The following is a 19,229-nucleotide window of genomic DNA, read 5'->3' as shown; positions in this document are numbered from 1 at the left end:
CGTTCGAGAAGCCCGGCGACGGAGGAACACGTTGAGGTATCGTGACTCGCCGATTCGGATTTATGAAGACTATTCGCCCGACGTCTTGGTGCAACGTTCGGCCTATCGAGAAATAATGGCGAAACTGTACGACTTGGGCCTCAGGCCAGCTCTACTCTACCCGGCGAAGCTACAAATCATCAAATACGAACTATTTTCTCCACTAGAGGGCACTCATGCTCTTTGGACGAATAATGCTACAATGCTGTCTTTTTTTTCCTCTCTCTCGCCGGAATTCAATTTTTTTTTTTTTTTTCGTATTTCTTTGGCTTAATGTGGTTATGTAATGGATTATTGTACAGTATTACAACAACATTATAACAGCAGTTCATATAGATAAATTGGTGCTGAGAGAAAAAAAATTGTTTAAAAAAAAAAAAATCAAACAAAAATAATGTTGCTCATTACTTGAGTATTCTTTTCACTGGATACTTTTTTTTACTTGAGTACATTTTTTTTGGATGATTACTTTTTTACTTAGGTAATATTATTTTGAAGTAACGCTACTCTTAAGTAAAATTTTTGGCATTTCTAGCCACTTCCGACCTCAAGTCCCCGGCCCCCAACACACAGAATAACAAAAACAGCCTCCATCTTACTTCTAATACAAAGCATATCAAGGCTATCGATTGTGTTACTTTGCCGGATATCTTCCCCTGAATGCTTTCCTCTGCCCTCCCTCCCGCATGACACGCGGTTCAGCGCTCCCCTTCGTGCTGGTCGGCGGCTGCCTTTTTAAATATTCATGACAAGGTTTCTCCCCTTTACGCTCCTGCAGCTGAATTTCTAATTGGGTCGTCAAAAGACGTACAACATGCCCTTAAGCATGACCGTAGCGGCGGTCATCTCTAAACAGGGATTGTGTGCAATTCAGCTACGGGGCTAATTAGCGATTAGCATGCTATGTTTACATGCCTTTTTTTTTTTTTTTCTTTCTTTTTTTTTTTTTTACCTGCAAGGCCAAGGGGACGCTTGAACCCCATGCTTAAATCACTCCTTCCCGCCTTTGAAGCTTCAAGAGCTGCCCGTCCACATCATAATGACTGGGAGGAGAGAGGGAAGCGATGCTCCTGTGTAACAACATAATCATCAATTAAGGCAGGGGAAATGGCAAGAAGTGGGTATTTTAGCTCATTAAAAAGGCCCAGAAGAAAAGGTGCGTGTGGTGGATTCCTATATATTTTGACTCCCCTCTGTCAATTGCCATCTTTAAGGCTGATTTTGTCTTTCATGACGAGCGAAAAGCCTGCAAATGTAATTCAGACACTCAGCGGCAGACGGTCCTAATAAGGGTTAAAATATGAATGACATTTTGCTCCCAGACAAGGTGGCATGGAAATTGGATTGCCGCTGATTTGCTGCCTATTGTCTACCACCTCTCATGTCTGTGAATTATGCTGAATGTATTTTTTTTTTAACTCGTCCGCCATTATGCCTCAAATTAATGTCACAGAGTAAGAATAACTGCTCGAGTTTTCATTAGGAACGAATGCGTTTGTTTTTTAAACTCCAGTAACATCATGAGTTTCACACCATCCGGCACAGGTGATGTTATTGAAATGAAAGCAGACACCATAAATTGAATTAGTGGCTAACAAGCTGTCACTTCCACATTCTTCCCCCCTCTTTTAAAAAAGCCACAACAAGCATGTAGTTGGTCCAATAAATGACGTTTATTTGATATTTCAGGATACCCGGTGGCTAATCAGGACCTGTGTGATACATCATGACGGCAGAGCCACAACAAGGACGTACAGTAGCTCATGTCTTCCACGGCTTTGCAGACATTAAAAAGAATAGCAGATTCCTCCAACTTCTTTGAGGATGCGCCGCCTTTGAGAGAAGACTTCTTTTGAGCATATCCAAACGTTTTCATCTCGCTCATTTCCCCCCATCCAATCTGCTTTTGCAGCTGGAACGGATGTGGGGGACTCGACACAAACTAACGCGCCGTCGATACTGTATGACTGCAAAAAGCAAATGCGACTGATGCTAAAGGCCTCATTGAGGAAGCGCTGTCGTGTTCCGTTAAGCACCACTCGGGCCTTTAAAAAGTTGGCATTTCCTGAGGGCAGTTATGACAAAAGTCAGTTTTGTTGCAAATTTGAGCCTGTATAAAATTGTTGAGATGTCACTTGATAGTAAAATATGTATCATACAAAAGTGTATATGTAAGGGGGTGGAGGATTCGGTTACATTAGATTTACTTTATTTTGGGATTTTTGTAGGTAAATTATTCTAAAAATGCTGAGGTACTTTTAAATATGAATGTGTGCCCCCACCTGCAATTTTGTGTTGAAAATGAATTTGTGTTATGAGCGGCTACCTGAGTGAAGTGTGTGTGTATTGGGGGGGGGGGGGGGGGTACTGTAATGTCAAGGGCAGAGGCAAGGGCAGTTATAGTCTTAGGGATAAATAGCTAAGAAAATTTGGTCATTGTTTATGAATTCTTTTTGACTATTTCAAGAGAATACACGTTAGGTTGTAACTTCTAATAGAAAATTAAAATACCTTATTATAGCATGAGAATAAACTATAATAATTTGAAATAGGACAATAACAATGTCATAATAGAATGAAGTCTTAATTTCATAATTCAAAGTGCTAATATTGCATTATAAAACTCTTTACACCACCCAGAGGGAGATCTCAAAATCTCAATTACTTTGTTCTATCACGGGGAGGACACTAACTAAAATTGCTACTCCATTATTCGTTGACAGATCAGAATGAAATTTGGTAGGTATATTGCGAAATGTACAGTATATACATCGATTCTTAGAGCCGGATTTTTGATGTTTTTGGTCTCAGAGCTGATTAAGGACATTGATTAATTGCGGAATTAGAATGGTTACTCCTCTGTTATTTGAAGACAGAACAGAATTAAATTTGGCAGGTACAGTATAGTCCAAAAGTTTCAACAAACCTCATTCATGCAACACAAACGATGGTCCTAACCCCATTAATTAACTGGGAAATTTCACTGATTAGCCCCGATAAGGCATAACTGAAATGAAAACCATTTCAGTGAGTGAATGCCAAGAGTTCAAAAAAATAATCAGAGGAAAGGGTGCCTACTTTAAAGAAACTACCGGTAGAATATAAAACATGTTTTTTTTTGTTAATCACATAATGTGTTCAATCATAGTTTAGATCATTTTAGTAAGAATCTACAATGTAAACAGTCTTGAAAATAAAGAAAAGGCACGAATGAGAAGGTGTGTCCAAACTTTTGGCCTTTGCTCTTTCTTCTGTGTCTGTATTCTCGATTCTTGGAGCCCCTTTTTCATTTTTTGGGGGGACTCAAGGCTGATTAATTGCATGAAATAATTGCACACTTATTTTTGCCTGTAGGGTCTGAGTTAGCCAGTAGAGAGAGTTGGGTGGTCGTAGATAATTTCAAACATGTTTTTCACAAATATTGAAAGGTAGGCCCTGTAGTATGAGGATACTCATGCATTTGCACTGTTACAGTCCTAATTTAAGAGAAATGTCATAAACGTATTATACAGAGTCATAATTTACAAACAAAAGATGTAAATGTATGAAAATAATGTTCAAGTACAATAAGTACTTTTACATGGATGACGCTGTATAGTATTTAGACCAAAGTCGGAATTTTAAAGAAAAGAAAGTCTCTGTTAAGGTTATAAAAAAGGGATTTGCATTGTAAAATTACAACTTAATTCGTATATGTCATTATATCCTAAAGATAGCATGCTGGCAGACTGCTAAATCTGCAGCTCATTCTGGATGTGCGATCAGATTTTTTCTGTTGGTGGGGCAAAGGCAGCTTAGGAAAAAAAGCCTAATAAGGGTCTGCTTTCATTATTTATCCTTTTCGTTCACTTTTTTTTGACGGATTTGTTTAAAAAAAATAGTCTGCTATAATTTTAAAGTCACTTGCTGTAGTATTTCAAAGCACTTTCAACTTCTTACCGGTCATGAGCCAAAAAGTAGAATTTTGCTGCTGATACTTAAAAAAGTTACCGATTATTTGTGTTCACACTTACGAACATCATGAGTTATTTACTTCTATGCCAGGTATGCACTCAAGTTGGTGTCATTTTCATTTATCTGCTTATTTTTCAGCAGATTTAAAATGGATATGTATAAAGGTTGAGTGGAGTAAACAACAATAAATAGTCTGTGAAACACTATAAACTGCAATGACCTGGTAATACCACAGTAACAAAAGACTGTAAAATGTACTGCATATAGGTAGACAAGTGTACCCATCCTTTAGAATGCAGACTCAGTTCTCGCCTCCTTTTCCTTAATTGCTCATTAATGAGATGGAAATATATTTCTGCCACAAAGTTGGAGAAAGATGCAGGCGGCGGGAAAAGCCGTAAATCTAAACATTTGAAAAGGAATTAGTAACGGGAGCCTCCCATTCTTGTTCCTTGAAAAATTCATGCGCCACATGTTCTATTTATGACAGCAGCCGACTGTCATTCACTTTCAGCGAACGAGCAGAAATTAAAAGTGACAGCGGGCTCATCAAGAATGAATGCCATTGTATTCTTCGAGGAGCGCACGACAAGCCGGGAAGAGTCGGGTAATAATAAATAGAAAAATAAAACCACGCAGCCTTCCGCCGACAAGAACTGAATGAAGGAATGAGGCCAAGCGCACGTCACAAAATGCAGAGCAAAGTAAAACTTTTATCCCGACATTTTCTCTCGCTCTCTCTCTCTTTCGTTGAACCCAGATTGCGGGGTTTAATAACACAAAAGTGACTTTTGTTTTTATGCTAGCTCAGATCTGTGCATAATTGCCGGCCTGCCTGATTAAAAGAGAGAGGTTTAGATCCGACTGTGCTGCAGCTAAATGGTCAGGTTCCCATGTGAGGCAAATAAATGAAATATTAGTTGATTACATATTTAAATCTCTCTCCCCAGGCTGTCTTCTAGCCTCTTTTTTCCCCACTTCTCCAGCTTGGTTTGCATTATAATGTTCACCAAACTGTTTTCCCAACTAATGGCTTGCAACAACGTGGTCCTGCGTTCTCCTCCCCCTCTCGACGCATTTGGGTGGAGATTTTCATAACAAATTACTGGCACGCTGAGGGAAGGCCTCAGACTTCCTGAGGAGGCAGAAGGGAGGAATTCATCTTTGCGCGATCACAAAAGTTGAATATTGCCTGCGGAAGGTCCTCACAGTGCATTCTGGAGGCAATAAGTCAAACTTGTCATGGGGGCAACATTTGGAAATTTATATCGCACCTCCGTCCTTTTTTTTTTTTGCTTTGCTTCCCAGTGACGAGCTCTGTCTTTTAATAGCGCTTGTCGGAATATTAAGTCCAAGGTCGCGTTTGAAATTCCGTGCCTGCTTTGTGAGTTCATAATCTAAGTCGTATCCGTCAAATTGCTGACGTCTCAAAACAAACAGAGGAGGAGTTTGGAGGGGCCCTCGGAATAATGGCGGAGGGCCGCCGCCTCCCTGCCTATCTCAGGTGTGTGATTAAAATCAATTAAATCACTCCTCCAGTGTCAACCGCCCGTCCCCCCCTACCAAATCTCCTGACAAATGAAACGGCGCTTTAGGAAGACGAGGATGTTCTCGGTCCTGTCGTGGCTCGGCTCATATTCACAAATGAGATTAAGATTGGGCTGCGCAGGGATTTCAAAGGCCTGTTTTCCATAAGAGCATGAAACAGCCTGTGAAGCCCGTGTAGGCTACATTAAGTAGACTTGAAAGTGTCTGGAGCACAGTTCACGTCCCAGCCCACAGTCAGAGTAACTAGCTAGGAAAAAAAAGTGTTGGTGGTGTGTGAGTGAATGTGTGTGGCAAGGAGGGGGTTATTTACCTGTATCCACAGAGCACCACTTTTCTGAGTGGAAGTTGCTAGAAAAAAAACATAAATAATTAGTATAAAAAATAGCCAGTTGCTACTGCAGCTGCAAGTCATTCCACATACTTGATAGACACTCAAGGACATGAAACACAGAAAACCTTATTTTTTTGCTCAGAAAAATACAATTCATCCATAAACATTGGTGGAAAGTAACCAAGTGAAAATACATTGTTAACTCATTCACTCCCAGCCATTTTCACCGGAGCAACCCCCTTCGCTCCCGGCTGTTTTACTGGATTTTGACTGATTTTGCAAGGCTCACAGAAAATTCTGTTCCATTGCTATATAAACATGGAACCCACCAAAAGAAAGATTGGACTCTCTTCTGTCAGCAGAAAAAAAGTTAGTTCATATCTTTTTCCACTCTTTAGAAATCAGCATTAGAAAATAGCTTAGTTTGAGCAATTCTCCAATTTCTGATGAAAAAACAGAGAAATTGAGCTTTTTGTAAAAGCATACATTTCAAACAGCAAGACAAATAGAGCTTTTGATCGCAAAGTAACAATTAATTTACACATAATTAAACTATTGAAATGTTGAACTATTTGAACACCTTTTTCTCACGCGTCTCACAAGATTCCTCCAACTTCCGTTTCCTGACTATTTTTCTTCACTTCCTTTCTTGGCCCGAGATCTGTTCTTACAAAATGCGCTACTGCCCTCCAGTGGCCAGTGTTATTGCTTTAAAATGGGTTTTGAGGATTGTGCATTGCAGTTTAGGTGCATCAGAACCTAGAGATGCCGCCTGTAAAAAAAAAAAAAAAAAAAAAAACGTAGAAGACGTAGAAATATGTTTTTGGGACACTGAAATCATTAAAAATAGAACGTATTTATACGTTTTTGGGAGCAAATGAGTTAATTTATATAACAGAGCTTTAAAGAAACACTTGGTAATTTTCAGTTTTGGTGGATTTTAGCGACGCTGGTGGATAGAAGCATTAGTGTTTTGTCTAAAGTAAGACTGAGGTTCCCATGACGACCAGTGCTGTTTTTCCCATGAGGACCAGCGCACACCCGCAAAGTGTCGTAAAATCATCAATCAATTAATCAATTAAAAATCTATCTCATGGTCAGCTGCAGATGGATTAAACAACATTTCTGTTTCCAGCAGCTGTGTGAAGGATGAATAGTATAACTAGTATGAATAGTAATAAGGCAATGAATCCATATGTGCAGGGGTGCACATATTTTTTTTGCCCAGGTTCTCAGAGGAGGACCTGGAGATGTGACTTGGTCCTCATTGAGCTTGAGAGCCGACCCGCCTGATGCGATAAAATTATGACAAGCTTTACTTAGAGCCAATTAACTTTAATTAATTACATGAACAATTAATGCTTGATTAACATCAACTGGCACAACAAAATTGCCATTACTTTAAAGTGAAATGTAAAGAAATAAACATAAATGCACCATCCAAAATAAAGGGCATTATGCGGCTCCCACATTAACTCCAAGCCTTTGTAAAAGTGGGATGTCCTCCTCATAAGACCTCATTGAACGTGCATGTTTAGCTTTGTAAAATGCGAAAAAAAACACGTTTGTCAGTGCATGGCACTATTTTCATTACCTTTATTCCGCCACTTGTCCATAGGGCGAGTGGGGTCCTGTCTGACATCGATAGTTTGCTTAATTGCCACATGCTCTCTGTTTTTTTTGTGCTTTTCAAAGTTTGGATGGCTGAAATTCTTTGACCCTACATAAAATGCGCTGCTCTTATCAGCGACATTGGGATTCTCACGGCACATTTTGTACCACATTTCCGTGCGAGCATCATTTACTTCTAGCCATGGTACCTCCTGCAGCCACTTTTTAGCAAAAGTCCTTTTTTCCCGGTAGCTCCAGTGACGTCTCTGTCGTCTGTTTGTCTTTTGACGGGGGTGGGGGAACACGAAATAATTACTCAGTAGGGCCTGCCTCTTCGACATTTTGAGAAGTTATTTTCTCGTGTCCGCCGCAAATACAGTGGTCAGCCATCGGTACGCAAAAGCGTATGGAAGCCGTTGAGTGCCAGCGCGTTTGTTTACGTCCAGTACGCATGCGCGCATGCGGACCACTTATGTGCACCCCTGCATATGTGGCTAAACAATATCATATGACGGTTAGCAACTGTGTGGCTTAGTGTGGCTACCCCACTCCACCCAAATTCGTCAGCGCTGGCGAGTTCGGTTGGCGTTACGCCAGCGAGTGAAAGCCTAGCTTTTTTTTTTCCTCCTCAGACAAAACTTTGTCTCTTTTGTTGCTCTGCCATCTTTGCAAAATTCGCGCGGAAACGTTCGCATCGATTTCCGTCTTTATAATGAATGGGGAAAGGGAGAAGTGACGTATGCTGTAAAGCCGTCAGCATAGTTGTAGTTCTTTTTGTGTGGCAGGGTTCCTGCTACCCTCCTCAAAGGTAATTAGTGCCAGTGAAAGCAATACAGACCCCCTTAAGATATAAAAGAGGTGTCATTCAACTACCGTAGTTGTCAGTCGACATATTATCACAAATTTTATGAAAATTATAAAGGCTGAAAAGCTACCTAGTGTTGCTTTAAGAATCTGTACTGTAATACTTACTTTTCGAATATCTTGTTGCTAGGGATGGGAATTAATACGATTTTTACGATTCCGATTCCATTATCGATATTGCTTAACAATTCGATTCTTCATCGATTCTCTTATCGATTCTAATTTCGGGAAAAAGAAGAACAAACATTTTTATTGGCATCAAGTTTGTTTAATCAGAAGTCACAACCTTACAAACTCACAAACAAGGTCAAAAGAGGCCCAAAGCCTCAATGTTGACTGTGGCAATAAGTGGCAAATGCACAAGAATGTGTAACATTTTACTGAAACATTTTTCGAATAGAAATAAAAAATATTGGTATATTTTGGCATATAGGTCGTTGTTCTGCCTTTGGCAATGTCCCCAAACTTTTTTCTGTGAGGGCCAAATAACTTTTCCCTTCTCTGATGACAGACCGGTGTCAGTTTGTAACAGAAAAAGTGTGACGATTGCAGGAGTGCGAAATGTAAAAAAATTATTGTTTTTCAGAAAGCCACAATCAAATAACCCTCTGTGGATTCTTCACGGAACAAAAGTAAATAAAATAAAAATAATAATATAATATAATAATAATAAATAATAATAGCACTATTAATTAAATAGATAATAACCAAATAACCCTCTCTGAGTTATTCACTGAAAAAGGTCAGGAAATACATAACACTACTGAGGGAGAAAAAAAAACAAAAAAAATTCAAAATGCTCTCTGGAATTGTTCAGGGGGCCGGACCAAATATGGAGCCGCGGGCCGTAGTTTGGGGACCCCTGTTTTTATTAAGCAGTATGTTGAAATGCATGCCTTTTAGTTTTTATGGTGCTTTCACGCTCAAGTGGTGGCGCCCTTGCGCTTCCTCACGCGAAGAAGAGCGCGCTCACGTGAAGAAGAGCGCGCTTACACGCGAAGAAGATATGCCGCATCCAAGCGAGTGAGCGAGTTAGTGAGAAAGGGAAACACTGCCACGAGCCTACGTTCTTTGTTAATGTTTGTTAAATATCTACTGAGCCAACGCCTGTATGTATCATCTTCTGTGTTGTTGTTGTTGTTGTGTGTTTCCACTCGCGATCGGACACTTAAATCCAGTTGTGTAGTGGTTTAAACAATGTGCTAATGCTAGCGAACGCATGCTTACTGTTTGTTATTACTGTGTTAGCAGCTAATCATCGCTGATTTACGTTGATGCAAACCTGTTTGTTATTGGGGACGAAATTGATTTGTTTCATTTCTATTTTTAGTTTCATTTCTATTTTTAGTTTCAAGTGATGGTTGAATAAAGTCAGCAAACTTTACCAACATCTTCTGCATCGTCATTTGGGAGTTTAGCTAGCTGTATAGCCAGGACTGAGCCTTAACGTCTCGGTGAGGACAGTGAAGTCTATTCCCTCCCGATGCAGTTACTTCCATCTCGCAATGACTGCAAGTCGCTTTGTTTTAATTTTTCCTCGTGAAGTGAAGACACACTTTCGAGCGTTCGAACCTACGTCATTGTCATTGTTATGTTTATGGCGGCAACGCTCGTGCTAAATTATCGTAACCTTTCATTTTCACCCTTTTTCCTAGTGAAGTGTAGCCAAACTTTGGAACGAGTGGTTCTTGGCGCCATGCTAGTTTGATGCGTCTGGACAACAAGACACGTCACAACGTAATATGCGTCTTTAGGGATCGTTAAAGGGATCGTTAAGGCTTTTTCATTGTGATGTCGAGGCCTCGAAACACTCGAACCGGTTCTGAATTGGAATCGGATTTCGATTCCCATCCCTACTTGTTGCTATGATACTCTAAATTTGAAGAGTTAAAAAAACACAAGACATATCTAGTTCTTAAATCTTCTTTTAAAAAAATCTTTAAATTCTTTAAAATGAAAAAAAAAAACTATTTTACTGGCGAGGGGCTACAGTTTGCCACAAAATATTTTAATTTACCATTAAAATTGCAAGTGATGCTTATACAATCAACACTGAGCCTTGAAATGCACAAAAAGGACAGATTTCTACCTCACTATTATATATTTGTTATATAATGATAATATTGTATGAGAAATGTATAGTGTGCTATGAATATGAATTGTTGCTAAAATACTGTTTTTGCCACAAAATGTTTTTTTTGCCAAAACTGCTTGTAAGTTTCTGTTTTTGCCATAAATGGCTTTTTCTGCAAAAGAAATATTAAAATGCAACAAAATATTTAAAATGTCACAAAAAATGTTTGACAATGAAAATGCTATATGCTCTAACAGAATGCTTAATTTTGCCACTGAGTGTATTTTTTTTCTATGAAAAAGCAATATTTTACCGCAAAATGCATTCTGTTACCATAAAAAACATAACAACATTGTGCAGTTTGACATAATAATGCAACATTTCCTTGAAATGCTGCAGTTTTAAATTATCAACAGAGCCTGATCCACATTGCACCACTTTCTTGAGTGAAAGTTTGAGGCAGCAAAAAAAAAAAAAAAAAAAAAAAAAAAAAAAAAAAAAAGCCATAAATTGTTAAAAAGGCCTCATTCTATTTACGGCACAATATTACGATTTGTCTGTTGCATCCATTAATGACTGATTCATATAATATTAATATGTATTAAATCATGTGTTTGGAGTCAATACAGCCCTCACCACAGACAAATTAAGCCATTTACCCGGCATCAATGTGGAATCGTTAGGCGCCCTTTGTGTATTGTTCTCTACGGTCCAACGGACCACCCGTCTCTTCGCGGCTGCTACATGAGACTGCAGGCGAGGTGAGGCTCCTTTATGACCAGATCTGCTGATCCCATCTCCAGCGGGCCTGCCTGTCTAACCCCCCTTTAGTAACATTAGGCAAAAGTGCTAAATCAAAGTGTGGAGTCAGCCCGCTGTGTGTTTAACATCCCCCTGCTCTTGTCGCCGATGACCAGGGGCGGGCCGCCGTGTGTCCTTGCCCTATCCCCCCGTGTCCTATCACTCCTTTGCTCTCCTTTATGTGTCCACGGGGCACGGCCACACTTCCAAAGATGAGCGCGCGTGCATGCTCAAGAAGGGACTGTTTATTTATTTATTTTTGTCTTTTTTTTTTTTTTTTTTTTTTATTCATCAGATGTCCCAAATTGCTCCCCCTGCAGCAGTTGTTTTATTCATGGTGCCACGGGTCCCTTCTGTTTCATACCTAAATGTTCATCTGTAGCTATCATCATGGTCAACAGGCTCCCAAAGGAATTTTGTGGCAAATCATACAAAATCAAGGCAGATTTTATGGGCTAACTTTACTACGTTTGCTGCATGAGTGCGAACAAAAAAATGGCAAATCCTGCTGTGTTACATTTTAAAGATGCTTAACTCATTGGCTGCCATTGACGACGATAGATGGCAAATTCATCTTGACTGTTAGTTAAAATGGATTGGACGTCTACTGCTCTGTCAATGGCACTGAAAAATGACCATTCACTGCCCACCCCTTCATATTTTACAATCTAAATTTGTAACTGTGAAATTAAACATCATTTAGGCTATCGTTACCTAAAATTTACACATTGAAAGAAAATTTGTGGATTTTTGTCAGAAAATGCAACATTTTATGTAAATGTTTTTGTATATTAAAAAGTGTTATTTGCAACCAAAGATTCAAAATCCGGCTAAAAGAACTACAATTTTGCCATGCCATTGCTATTGACTGTCGCCATTAAAAATGCTAGCATGTCCACCCCCAAAAAATTCCCAAGAAAATGTTCAATTTTCAATAAAAATTGTGTATTCCACGTTGTAGGGGGGAAAGGGTTCACAATATGTTACATTTAACTATTTTTATTAATAGCGAATAAATACTTTGTCACAGAATACAATGGTATTATTTTGCCCTCTAAATGCCACATTGGGTAGTATTTTGCTTAAAAAAAGACACGTTGCCTTTACATTTCCCAAAGGAAAAGGAAATGCTATAATCTGCTTGATATTTTTACCCATTTTGTCATGAAAATGCTATACCTTTGATGGTATCTTTGCATGTAATGCATATTTACAATCTATGATATTACTTTTTTCCCAATGGCGTTTCTTCGGCGTGCTGCTAGCCAAAACCGTTTGACCCACAGACACCTTTCAGACACACAAACAACTGGAAATCTCACGTGATGCAGGTTTTCTTTCATTTGGTCCCACAAAAATGTTACAGCTCGCCCCAAACGTTTTTTTTGTTTTTTTTGTGTGTAAAATTTCAAAACGCTTCTTTTATTACAGTTTTTGTGCAAATCATATAATTTACACGGCAAAAAGTTAAGGATGCTAAGAGGAACAAACGCTGTACACAGTTTTTTACCAAAAAGGTACGGTTCAGCCAAAAAAATCCAATTCATTTCTAAAGGCCAAAATTTCCCATTTATTTCCACTGGTCCTATAAACTCTTCATTTCAAAAGATACAAAAACCTCAATTCACTCCTATTGATTTCCCACCCAGACCTTTAAAAGTCTACATTGGCACCCCTAAAATCATATCTATTGGTGGTCTATTTGGTGGTCTAAAAACTTTAACGCACGCTGATATTCGACTGGTACCCTCGATTCTATCGAAGCTCATTCATGTACATCATTCATTCCATCGACGGCCATATACTTCCATAACCCAAAATAGCCAAAAATCAACAGGAAGTGTTATAAACCAGAAATGACCCTGAATTGCCCTAAAATCAACAGGAAGTGACCCGATGTACCAACCATCAGAGCAAAGCTACCATCGTAGCTTCTCCAGAAATTGTATTTTCTAGTTCTTAATATTGTCCCAAATTTTGTAAAAAAAAAAAAAAAAAACTACTAGTCAACATTTTCCATTTTGTTTCACTTTGCCCACTGAATGCTATTATTTGCCATGATTTTAAGATTTCCCATAACGAAAAACCTACATTTTGGCACAAAATGACTGCGGTTATCCCAAATGAAAAAATATATATCTTGTCATAAAAGCCTATCATTTGGCATAAAAATGTCATATTTTTCACAAAAAGTGTACTGTATAGCATATTCAATTAAAAAAATATTCCACTTCACAGCAACATGGTGGATGTGAGTTGAGCACATTTACCCCAGTGCTGTTGTTTATCTACACCAGTGTTGTTTTCGTCAACAATGACAATAATGAAAATATTACGTAAATGAACAATTTTTTTTTCATGACGATAATGTCACAATGATGAGCTAAAAACGTGGCTGGGAGACTAAAACGTAACGAGACAAACGCCAGTTTTCGTCTGACGAGACGATCACAAGACAAAAACACAACATAGTTTCTGTTATATGTTCACAATGCATGACATTTTCATATTGTACGTGGAGTACGTCAGCTTCTTAGCAGTGTTTGGGTCGTGTCAGGCATGTGAGATGTGCTGCGACTCTCCCTCACACTCCTCACCGGAGTTTAGGTTACATCCAGAGCTAGGCTGTGCTCCATCTTGCGTGTTTGGAAACACGATAAGATTTGTTTTCTTATCTTGGCAAGAGCGAATATGCAATGTTGCTTTAGCCTTTAAAGGTCTGTGCTGAGTGATCATCAGACGCTAAATGTAACTCCAAGCGTTAGCATAGCATTCGCGTTAGCATTAGCTTCAGAATGGGAGTGTCCTCTTAAAACACTGGCCAGTCTAAAACAGAGCCACTCGGCTTTTCTGGTCAGTAAGCATAGAGGAGAGCTAGTTGGCGAAATAGCATTTAGATAATAGCTTACTTCAGCAGTTTTGTTTGGTAAATGGGCAGTTACTGGGAAATACTGATTGCTTGCAAGTATAAAAATAGCAATAAAAAAACAAACAAACAAACAAAAAAAACCTGACTTCCCAGTGTTAAACGCTCCGACATTTTTTTACATACAGTTTGTGGCTTTCAGATGAGTTTAATTGAAAATGATGAACTGCTTTTCCTGCTGAGTGTGGACTGTATTATCATCACCAAGTTGGCGTTGTCCTTGTAGACGCTACAATATGTGCTCGTCTGTCTATGTTAATTCGAAATTGTTGGAAACCTTTATCATTGGACAAAAATATTTTATTTTTACAGACGAAAACATTATGAGTAACTGCGGACTAAAACTACATGAAGATGAACACATTTTGAAATGTCTAAAATATGACTAAGACTAATAAGTATTTTTGTCTAAAAGAGTATGACTAAAACAAAAGTTGAAAGGCCTGTCGAAAACAACACTGATGTACTCATGCACTGCAATGTGTGATCAGTCCAGTGTGCATTTTGCCTTTCGACAAGTATGGATTCGTTTTTGTCCTACTAAATTTAAGCGAGCCAATACGACCTTTACTCAAACTTTCTACGTACTTTTCGGTGAATTTTAAACATTTTGCGTGGAAATTGTGAACATACGTGCACAGTGTTTTTCCAAAAGTGTGGGAAAACTTATGTAGGACGCTGACCTGTATTCGGTTTTGAAGAGCAAAGGAAACGTCTACTTCTTTAACTGTGGTGCTCTTGTGGGAGCACAATAACAGACAGTATGTTTATTTGCAGTGAAACTACACAGCACAAAGAAAAAGCGCAGCCACACCGGGGGATTTTCCCTCACTCTGGAGGAGGGTACATTCAATATTCCCAAACCCATGCCAGGGCGAGTGATTCCACTGCATATATTTATATATATATATAGGTTATTATTATTATTTTTTTTTTTTACTGCATTATGAAGGATGATCAAATCAAGCACGGTGTGTCTTTCATCAGTCTGTCGTGGGGTAAATAGAGACTTTCAAAATAATCCCTTAAGTCGCCCAGGATGATTTTTTTTTTATTTTGTTATTTTATTTTAAGAAGCAGCGAGAGCGCACAAAACGCAATGACAATTACGCCGAGATATTCTTTTGTTATTTTTCTTCCCCTATTTCGGAATTGCATGTTATTATTCGGTCTCGCGACAGGTCATATTTTGTCAAATGAAATGCCGAATTGCTTCCCGGTCGGCATGTGAGCTCAAGTGATACATGTAAGTAGAATTAAATTACTCTATAGCATATTACAGCCTCGCCGGGATTTGTGGCCCCGTTCCTCCATTTTTAATAAGTGCTTATTTCCCCGGGGGGCCCAGTTGGGCACCGGGGGGTCAACAGTGTCCAAGAGGGCAAAGCTTGTTCACCACATTCCCGAGCCCTTTAATTGCCGCAGGTTATGTGTGCTATTATCTTCCTCTTTCTCTTTCATTACGGAAGGTGCAGAGGTTCGGATTGACCCGTCCTCTCCATTTGGAGAGCGCTCGCCGTGTTTAGCGCACTTCAATTAAGTGTGCCCAGATGAGATTTGTCTAATTAATTATTCCGGTTGCTGTTTGAGCGCCCCCACTCTTGAATATATAAATTTGCTCTTAAAAGCCGGCTGGCCTTATTTTGTGATTGTGTTACAACTGTAACTGCAATATATTTATTTCTTTTGGGGAGGTGGAGGGCCTGGCGCTCCCGGGAGTGTTTGCTCTGACTCAAACATAATAACCCACGGCGCTGTCTGTCTGACTCTCAGCCACTCTCATTCCCGCTCGCAGCTGATGCCGTAACCCCGGACCCTTCCCTGCAGGCTGTGCTGACGGCGGGCTCCGAGCGACCCGCACACACACACGCACACTAAGGAACCTGTAATGCATTCATTTGCATTTGCTCTGACTCATACGTAAGCCAGTCAAGTGAGAGCACTAACCGGCATACATGTAGATGTTGAGTCTATCTTACCAGTCTCGCCTCCTCTAGTTGTAATTAGTTTTAAATTAAGGGCTGTGGGAGATGGTGGGAGTATAAAGGGGGGATGGTGGTCTCGCTTTATGTGCTGATGAGCAGAAACAACAAAAAGTTGTAAAGTTGCATCTGGAGACCCGTTCAATGGTGGAAATTGTTTGGTGTGCCCATCAAGAGTCGTATAGTGGGTTTATTTAGGACCGCAGAGTTGTTTTTCCCTTAAAACTTTATTAGATTCTGTCCATTTTGTCAAAACAAAACAAATGATTTTGCCATGACATGCAATGTGTTGCCTCAAAAAAAGGACGTTTTGCCCTGAAATCCATTATTTCACAAAAAGCTTTTAATTAGCGCTGTATATTACCATATTTCAGACAATATGCTCCTAAATAGTAGCTGAACATGTAACAAAAATGTTAACTATGCTAATCTAATGTACAAATTTGGTACAACAATGTAAAATGCTACCACTGTGGACTATTGGTTGTCAAAAAAAAAAGCCATAATTTGGCAGAAAACTTCCATCCATGCAGCCGAGATGTCTGTAGTGGCACCAAAGAGCTACTCTTGTCAACAAGTTGGTATTCATGCCTTCTCACAAATTGAGTTTTTGAAATACAAACACAAAGCTAAGGATGCACTTGCTTTAGATCACATTAGAACTGAAGAGTGTTGTCATAGTGCAACACATCGCGCTAATTGTAGGAGGCTATGAATGCACTCCAAGTGACAATCTCATTGTGATGCACCAGGCCGAGGCACGAAATTAAATTAGGAAAAGACACGAAAACATTAATTTTGTTTGTCCCAAAAAATCTATAATCAAGCAGTTATAAAAGCTGCAGGGTTCAAATGAAGAGAAAAAAATAGTAGCTTATAGTCCGAAAGTTATGCTAGGTACAAAAATGCTTAAACACGCTTGTTTGCTACAGAAACATGATTATTCTCCAAAACCCTCCACCAAAAATGCTTCGTTAAAATGCTCGCTCCATCCATCCATCCATCCATCCATCCATCCATCCATCCATCCATCCATCCATCCATCCATCCATCCATCCATCCATCCATCCATCCATCCATCCATCCATCCAACCAACCAACATCTACCGCTGGGTCAGGGGTCGAGTCGCGGAGGCAGCAGCTTTAGCAGAAAAGTCCAGACTTCCCTTTCCCCAGCCACTTCAACCAACTCCTCCGGCAGGATCCTAAGGTGTACCCAGGCCAGCTGAGAGACAGTCTCTCCAGCGTGTCCTGGGTCGTCCCCGGTGCCTCCCACCGATGGGACATACCCGAAACACCTCTCCAGGGAGGCGTCAGGGAAGCATCCGAGCCAGATGCCTGAGCCACCTCAACTGGCTCCTCTTAACGCGGAGGAGTTGCGGCTCGACACCAAGTTCCTCCTGGATGACCAAGCTTCTCACACTATCTCTAAGAGAGAGCCTGGACACCCTGCGGAGGAAACTCATTTTGGCCGCTTGTATCCGGGATCGTTCTGTCACGACCCACAGGTCGTGACAATAGGTTGAGGGTAGGAACGTAGATCGATTGGTAAATCGAGAGCCAATAATAAACAATAAACGATTAATTAGTAACAATGTATTTGTGTTCCGACTGACTCATCTCTAGCCAATGAATTTTGGCTCACTTTTTGTCTCGTCGAAGCCTCACGGACACTCAATACGAGTTCAATGAAGGCCACTATTTAGCAGACTGGTCCCTCTGGCTGTTGTTATCTGTCATAGAAATTAAACATAGCAGGCTGCTACATGTGATCATGTGATCAGATAATAGCGTATTTGTCCTTAGGCATGGTGAAGCAGCATGTGGCTCATTATCCATACATCCATTTTCTATAGGACTTGTCATCATTAAGAATGCGGGTGAGGTGGAGCACATCCCAGCTGACTTTGGGGAGAGAAGTGGGGTTACACAATTGTATGTTTGTGAGGAATCAGGATATTACATTTATTTGGTGGGGGGCATAAATTACTCACAGTTATGCGCTAATCGCTTGGGTTTACCGCGTTAGGAGGCATCAGTGAGTTCTATTATCTGGTAGACCACATCAAAACAAAGCCTTGTGGAACAGGAAAGGCTTCATGAGGGGATTGGCTCACTTTTACCTGGGCTGAGAAGTCTTCAATGGAAAAGGAAGGGAAAGCGAATGAGTGATCAATATAAATGCAGGTGTTTGGAGGATTGATCAGTAATAGTCCCTCGGAATGGTGGTGGGTGGGTGGTTAGGGAGAAAGAAGAGGAAAAAAATCACAGGAAAGAAAGTGAAAAGTTAAGTAGGACACTGTCAGGCATTCCCTGGATACAAGTGTTGGAAAAACGGCGGTGCACAAATGAAAAAGAACAGAGGAGAGCTGGTTGGGGAATTCAAAAAAGAATAATTAAAAACTCAAATCGGCTTCTTAACTGTGAGAAAGAGCGAGCGAGTGGGGTTTTTTTCCTCTTTTTTTCTTTTCCAAGCCACCAACAAGAATACACGGGGACGATAACTGCCTCAGCCGTAGGCTATTAAAATATTAACCACCGCTGTCCGAGCTGGGACTTTCCGAGCGGTACTGAGCGCTATCCTCCCCGGATGCCGGGCCTGAGAGAAAGGCTCTGCTCCCGCTCGCTGCCCTGTGGGAGGCTCGGGCTTGCACGAGGAAGCGTTTTAATGTTTCTCAGATGCTCGAGAGAGAGCGAGCCAGAGAGAGAGAGAGCTTTGACAAGCCAACTATCCTGGGTGTGATTTAAAGGTGTGCACACAGGGAGCCAGGTACTGCAGCTCAGGGCCTGTTAAGACACCCGCTATCTTTCCAAAGGAGAGGGAACTTTTTTCCTTTCCCTAAATTCCCAAGTGGCCGAGCTGAACTCGGTCCCTTAAGTTTGAATCGTTTTTATGATATGAAACAGGAGCTGGAATGCTGCTACTGCTGCAAGACGCTCCCACACCAAAACATACAGAGACTAAAACACATGCGGGCTCCAAGGGGAACAAAGTGTCTGGTAAATGAAAATGATTTCGATTCAGAAGTTACTTTCCTTCTTATTTAATGTGGAATCTTCTGCTATGTTGGAGTTAAAGACATTCACAAGTAATAGAAC

At 40.2% G+C, this 19,229-nt stretch overlaps 1 long non-coding RNA gene across 1 annotated transcript in view; it reads right to left on the bottom strand.

Moving 5' to 3' along the window:
• Positions 1–991: 991 nt before the first annotated feature.
• The window catches only part of LOC130923413 (uncharacterized), a 39,321-nt gene continuing 21,083 nt past the window's right edge, over positions 992–19,229 (bottom strand). The window contains exons 3-4 of the long non-coding RNA XR_009064703.1: positions 5,852–5,889; positions 992–1,109 (exon numbers count right to left, since the gene is read on the bottom strand). This is a non-coding gene — a long non-coding RNA (uncharacterized LOC130923413). The remainder of the gene's footprint in view (positions 1,110–5,851; positions 5,890–19,229) is intronic.

The sequence above is a fragment of the Corythoichthys intestinalis genome, chromosome 10 (genome assembly GCF_030265065.1).
Source record: "Corythoichthys intestinalis isolate RoL2023-P3 chromosome 10, ASM3026506v1, whole genome shotgun sequence".
Lineage (NCBI taxonomy): Eukaryota > Metazoa > Chordata > Actinopteri > Syngnathiformes > Syngnathidae > Corythoichthys > Corythoichthys intestinalis.
The sequence above is the reverse complement of the archived record's forward strand: the minus strand, read 5'-3'. Positions and strand labels throughout refer to the sequence as shown.